Consider the following 6,851-nt stretch of genomic DNA (forward strand, 5'->3'; position numbering starts at 1 on the left):
CTAAACCCAGGGTTTTGAGTTCAATCTTTGGGGGGGGGCATTCTGTGTGACAGTTGTTTGTGTTTCTCCCTGATGCACAGCCACCTTTGTTGATTTTAATTCCCTGTACCTGTACGCCATGTCGTCACTCGCCCCTCCCTCCCTCCCTCCCTCCTTCCCCTGGTCCGTCAGATACTAGTTTCGCGCCTTTTATCAGACCAGGCGCCATAGCTAGCACTGGGATCATGGAGCCCGCTCAGATCACCACGGCAATTATGAGCACTATGAACACCACGCGCATTGTCCTGGAGTATATGCAGAGCCAGGACATGCCAAAGCAAAACGAGGACCAGCTGAGGAGGCGATTGCAGCGCGGCGACGAGAGTGATGAGGAAATTGACATGGACATAGACCTCTCACAAGGCACAGGCCCCAGCAATGTGGAAATCATGGTGTTACTGGGGCAGGTTCATGCCGTGGAACTCCGATTCTGGGCCCGGGAAACAAGCACAGACTGGTGGGACAGCATCGTGCTGCAGTTGTGGGACGATTCCCAGTGGCTGCGAAACTTTCGCATGCGTAAGGGCACTTTCATGGAACTTTGTGACTTGCTTTCCCCTGCCCTGAAGCGCCAGAATACCAGGATGAGAGCAGCCCTCACAGTTGAGAAGCGAGTGGCGATAGCCCTGTGGAAGCTTGCAATGCCAGACAGCTACCGGTCAGTCGGGAATCAATTTGGAGTGGGCAAATCTACTGTGGGGGCTGCTGTGATCCAAGTTGCCAGGGCAATGAAAGACCTGGTGATATCAAGAGTAGTGACTCTGGGAAATGTGCAGGCCATAGTGGATGGCTTTGCTGCAATGGGATTCCCAAACTGTGGTGGGGCCATAGATGGAACCCATATCCCTATCTTGGCACCGGAGCACCAAGCCACCGAGTACATAAACCGCAAGGGGTACTTTTCAATGCTGCTGCAAGCCCTGGTGAATCACAAGGGACGTTTCACCAACATCAACGTGGGATGGCCGGGAAAGGTACATGATGCTCGCGTCTTCAGGAACTCTGCTCTGTTTCGAAAGCTGGAGGAAGGGACTTTCTTCCTGGACCAGAAAGTAACCGTTGGGGATGTTGAAATGCCTATTGTGATCCTTGGGGACCCAGCCTACCCCTTAATGCCATGGCTCATGAAGCCGTGCACAGGCAGCCTGGACAGGAGTCAGGACCTGTTCAACTACAGGCTGAGCAAGTGCCAAATGGTGGTGGAATGTGCATTTGGATGTTTAAAAGCGCGCTGGCGCAGCTTACTGACTCGCTCAGACCTCAGCGAAAAGAATATCCCCATTGTTATTGCTGCTTGCTGTGCGCTCCACAATATCTGTGAGAGTAAGGGGGAGACATTTATGGCGGGGTGGGAGGTTGAGGCAAATCGCCTGGCCGCTGATTACGCGCAGCCAGACACCAGGGCGGTTAGAGGAGCACCGCAGGGTGCGGTGCGCATCAGAGAAGCTTTGAAAACGAGTTTTGTGACTGGCCAGGCTACGGTGTGAAACTTCTGTTTGTTTCTCCTTGATGAACCCTCCGCCCCCCCCCCCCGGTTCACTCTACTTCCCTGTAAACCAACCACCCCACCCTCCCCTCCCCCCTTCGAGCATCGGTTGCAGAGGCAATAAAGTCATTGTTACTTCACATTCATGCATTCTTTATTAATTCATCACACAACTAGGGGGATAATTGCCAAGGTAGCCCGGGATGGGTGGGGGAGGAGGGAAGGAAAAGGACACACTGCAGTTTAAAACTTTAACTCTTATTGAAGGCCAGCCTTCTGATGCTCGGGCAATCATCTGGGGTGGACTGACTGGGTGGCGGGAGGCCCCCCCACCGTGTTCTTGGGCGTCTGGGTGAGGAGGCTATGGAACTTGGGGAGGAGGGCTGTTGGTTACACAGGGGCTGTAGCGGCGGTCTCTGCTCCTGCTGCCTTTCCTGCAGCTCAACCATACGCTGGAGCATATCAGTTTGATGCTCCAGCAGCCGGAGCATCGACTCTTGCCTTCTGTCTGCAAGCTGACGCCACCTATCATCTTCAGCCCGCAACTTGCTCTGTTCATCCCACGATTCAGCCTGCCACCTCTCCTCTCGTTCATATTGTGCTTTTCCGTAGTCTGACATTGACTGCCTCCACGCATTCTGCTGTGCTCTGTCAGCGTGGGAGGACATCTGGAGCTCTGTGAACATATCGTCCCACGTCCTCCGTTTTCTCTTTCTAATCTTCACTAGCCTCTGTGAAGGAGAAACATTTGCAGCTGGTGGAGGAGAAGGGAGAGGTGGTTAAAAAAGACACATTTTAGAGAACAATGGGTACACTCTTTCACGTTAAATTTTGCTGTTCACATTACACAGCACATGTGCTTTCGTTACAAGGTCGCATTTTTCCTCTTATATTGAGGGCCTGCCGGTTTGGTGTGAGAGATCACTCACGCAGTGCCAGGCAACAGATTTCGGCTTGCAGGCAGCCATGGTAAGCCACAGTCTTTTGGCTTTTTTAACCTTCTTAACATGTGGGAATGGTTTCAAACAGCAGCGCCCTCATTTCCCTTATCAAGAACCCATTGGATTGGCCATTTAAAATGGGTTTGCAATGTAAAAGGAGGGGCTGCGGTTTCCGGGTTAACATGCAGCACAAACCCAACTAACCCCCCTCCCCCCCTCACCCAATTCTCTGGGATGATCACTTCACCCCTCCCCCCACCGCGTGGCTAACAGCGGGGAACATTTCTGTTCAGCAGAGCAGGAACGGGCACCTCTGAATGTCCCCTTAATAAAATCGCCCCATTTCAACCAGGTGACCGTGAATGATATCACTCTCCTGAGGATAACAAAGAGCGATAAGGAATGGATGTTGTCTGCATGCCAGCAAACACCGGGACCATACGCTACAATGCTTTGTTATGCAATGATTCCAGACTACGTGCTACTGGCCTGGTGTGGTAAAGTGTCCTACCATGGCGGACGGGATAAGGCAGCCCTCCCCAGAAACCTTTTGCAAAGGCTTTGGGAGTACATGAAGGAGAGCTTTCTGGAGATGTCCCTGGAGGATTTCCGCTCCATCCCCATACACGTTAACAGACTTTTCCAGTAGCTGTACTGGCCGCGATTGCCAGGGCAAATTAATCATTAATCATTAAACACGCTTGCTTTTAAACAATGTGTAATATTTACAAAGGTACACTCACCAGAGGTCCCCTGTGTGCCCTCAGGGTTTGGGAGCACGCCTTGGGTGAGTTCGGGGGTTACTGGTTCCAGGTCCAGGGTGATAAACATATCCTGGCTGTTGGGGAAACCGGTTTCTCCGCTTCCTTGCTGCTGTGAGCTATCTACATTATCTCCATCCTCACCTTCCTCGTACCCCGAACCCGCTTCCCTGTGTGTTTCTCCAGTGAGGGACTCATAGCACACGGTTGGGGTAGTTGTGGCTGCACCCCCTAGAATGGCATGCAGCTCCGCGTAGAAGCGGCATGTTTGCAGCTCAGCCCCGGACCTTCCGTTTGCTTCTCTGGCTTTGTGGTAGGCTTGCCTTAGCTCCTTAATTTTCACGCGGCACTGCTGTGCGTCCCTGTTATGGCCTCTGTCCTTCATGGCCTAGGAGACCTTTTCTAATATTTTGCCATTTCGTTTACTGCTTCGGAGTTCAGCTAGCACTGATTCATCTCCCCATATGGCGAGCAGATCCCGTACCTCCCGTTCTGTCCATGCTGGAGCTCTTTTGCGATCCTGGGACTCCATCACGGTTACCTGTGCTGATGAGCTCTGCGTGGTCACCTGTGCTCTCCACGCTGAGCAAACAGGAAATGAAATTCAAACGTTCGCGGGCCTTTTCCTGTCTACCTGGTCAGTGCATCTGAGTTGAGAGTGCTGTCCAGAGCGGTCACAATGAAGCACTGTGGGATAGCTCCCGGAGGCCAATAACGTCGAATTCCGTCCACACTACCCCAATTCCGACCCGCTAAGGCCGATTTTATCGCTAATCCCCTCGTCGGAGGTGGAGTAAAGAAACCGGTTTAAAGGGCCCTTTAAGTCGAAAGAAAGGGCTTCGTCGTGTGAACGTGTCCAGGCTTAATTCGATTTAACGCTGCTAAAGTCGACCTAAACTCGTAGTGTAGACCAGGCCTCAGAATGACACTAGCAAGGCATTCACTAGCTTTCTTAACACCCCCAGAAAAGTGAAGCATCAGAATGGTGAACTGGCAGCTAGGAAACAAGCTATCTAATCCACTGTTGTCTATTGATTTTGCTACATGGAGTCATGATGATTTCTTGTATGTTTGGTGGACATCAAGACCCGTAGTTGAGATGCAGGTAGGAACTCTGTCTGCCTTCCCAACATGTATTTTGAGAAAAATGAAGGTTGGTTGCTGCCATAGACTGATTAATCCTTACCCACTGCAGTCTAGATTCTGGTTTTCCCTAAGGTGAGAAGGAAGAAAGCATTGAAGAATTTCATCTCGATATGAAAAAATGTCAACCTATCATAATTAACATCTGACCACTGCTTCCTTCCTTTGGCAGCTAATACTTTCACAACACCACTGCACTGAAGATAGTTGTCAGCAGAAAAAAGCCACACAGTGCCTCTGCGTTTTAAATTTGGTATGAGATACATTTCAAATGTTCCGTTAACTTTAAGAAATGTCACATACTTATCTGAGAGCAGAATCTGATCCCAAGCATTTAAAATTTATTTCCAACACATTTATACACTAGGACTAGATCTTGAGCTGGTGTAAGTTGTAACTCCACTGCAGTCTCTGGAACTATACCACTTTATGTCAGCCAGAGATCTGTCCCACATTGTAATGAAACAACCACACATGTGAAAGTGAGCATTAAACATTCCAGCAACAGCTTACATTAGCGTTTTATAGGGGCCATCACCTCTCCAAACCATACTGCTGTGTCTCCGTAATAGCTCATGATTAGAGTAGATCTGATGTTCACTCTTTCCTTGATGGCCCTGATATATCCACTACTTGGAATGTTTAAATACAATCTTTTGCAGCCAAAGACCAGTTTAGCCTCTGTATGTGAACTGTCTAGTCATTGATTTTTCTAGATAGATAGGGTTGAAATGTATGATTTTTATTAATATCATATCAATAATGTATTCTTGGGCAACTCTAGAATATTTGTTCATAGTATCCTTTTTCTCTGAGCTGCTCCAGCACAGCTTGTCTTTCAGAATTACCCTCGGCATTTGTTCTGGAGACAAATCTATTGTTTCAGTATTTGGGGATATTTTACAAATGTAACAGCTTATTAAAAGTGTCACCTTTCATTCTCCACCTTAGTTTTAGGGTGAGTTTTACTCCTTTAGTTCTATTTTGAAGCTTTTCCAGTCCCTTCTTATAGTTGATCCTTTATTTTTTTCCATATGTAATCAAACTTTTGGCTCCATAGTTTCCTAGTGGTACACATGACCTGAATTTTCAAGAGTGACCAGTGATTTTACATGCCTCTGTTTTTAGGTGCCCCAACTTCAGACAACTTATAGAGGCCTACTTTTCAGAGAGCAGGTGCTCAGCATTTTAAGTTGTCTCAAGCTGGTCACCTACAAATTAAAGTTCCCAAATCACTAGCCACTTCTGAAAAAGCAGTAACCTATGGGTACACTGTTATACTAACTTACTACTCTTAAAGCCTCTAGCTTCAAGTCACAATAATTCCACCTCCATTCCATTAAATTATTCAGCTTTCCCATCAGTTTTTTTTTTTTTTTTTGGTAACACATTTGATTATTATTACAACAGTGCCTGTTGATAAGGGCCAGAGCCTCATTAAGCAAGGTGCTGTGCAGACAGACAACTCAGCATTATGCTTGCCTCAATTTTTTTCAGTTAAACCCATGATGGCGTAATCTTTCCGATGAGCACATATCTAGTTCCTCTTTTCTCAGTCATACTATTTACATCTGTGGAAAGTGTATGGCAGAAACGCACCTAGTGAGCTATTTTCTTCAGCATGGAGCTTGTAGAAAAGTAAAGAGATTGACAGGCATCTTAAAATTAACCCCAGCTGATTGAACCTTCATTTGGAAGAAATGAACTGTGGTAAAAAATGTTCTCTTTGTCTACACAGGATTTATTGGCTTCATAGTCTTCAATCCAACTAAAATATGTTTTAAGAACACATTTCTAGAAGGCTAACACTGAAGTGTTCTTCAGTGCCTCTCTCCTGCAAAGAAGGGTACTTGGGAGATCTCTGAACATGTAGGTCTCTTGGTTCTCAGTATGGGACTGGATCCTGCAAGGTACTGAGCACTCAACCACATGCTTAGCTATAAACATATGAGAAGCCCCACTGAAGTGAGTGGGACTACTTAGGTGCTTAAAGTTAAGCAGGTGCTTAAGTGCTGTGCTGGACTGAGGCCAAATTGCTCATCACTTTGCAGAATTAAGCCCTTTAATCACCATTGTACCCATCACATTTCCTAGTATGTGCACTACATCCTAGAAGCTGTATAAGTACTTCCTGCTGTTCAGAAGGAATACTGTGTGGAGCCCTTTTGGTCCTACAGGACTTGTACAGTAGTGGATATGTAGAAATACATCCATCTCCATAGAGGCTTCACATCTGAGGAGGCTGCTTCTCATTAGTTATAACACCTAAAGGGTGGAATAACAGCTTATGTTTTAGCTAAGCTCAAGGCAGTAGTCCAAATCTGTGGTTCCCTAGGCCTAAAACTTTTTTTTAAGCTGAATTCACCCCTTTTTGAGAGCTACTTGGTTCATCTTAGAGGTGGTGCAGAGCTGGCACAGCACTAACTGGGCTTTCCCCCTGCCTGTCCACACATACTAGAATGTAAATGAAAGTGGAAACTA

This window comes from Emys orbicularis, chromosome 1 (assembly GCF_028017835.1).
Source record: "Emys orbicularis isolate rEmyOrb1 chromosome 1, rEmyOrb1.hap1, whole genome shotgun sequence".
NCBI lineage: Eukaryota > Metazoa > Chordata > Testudines > Emydidae > Emys > Emys orbicularis.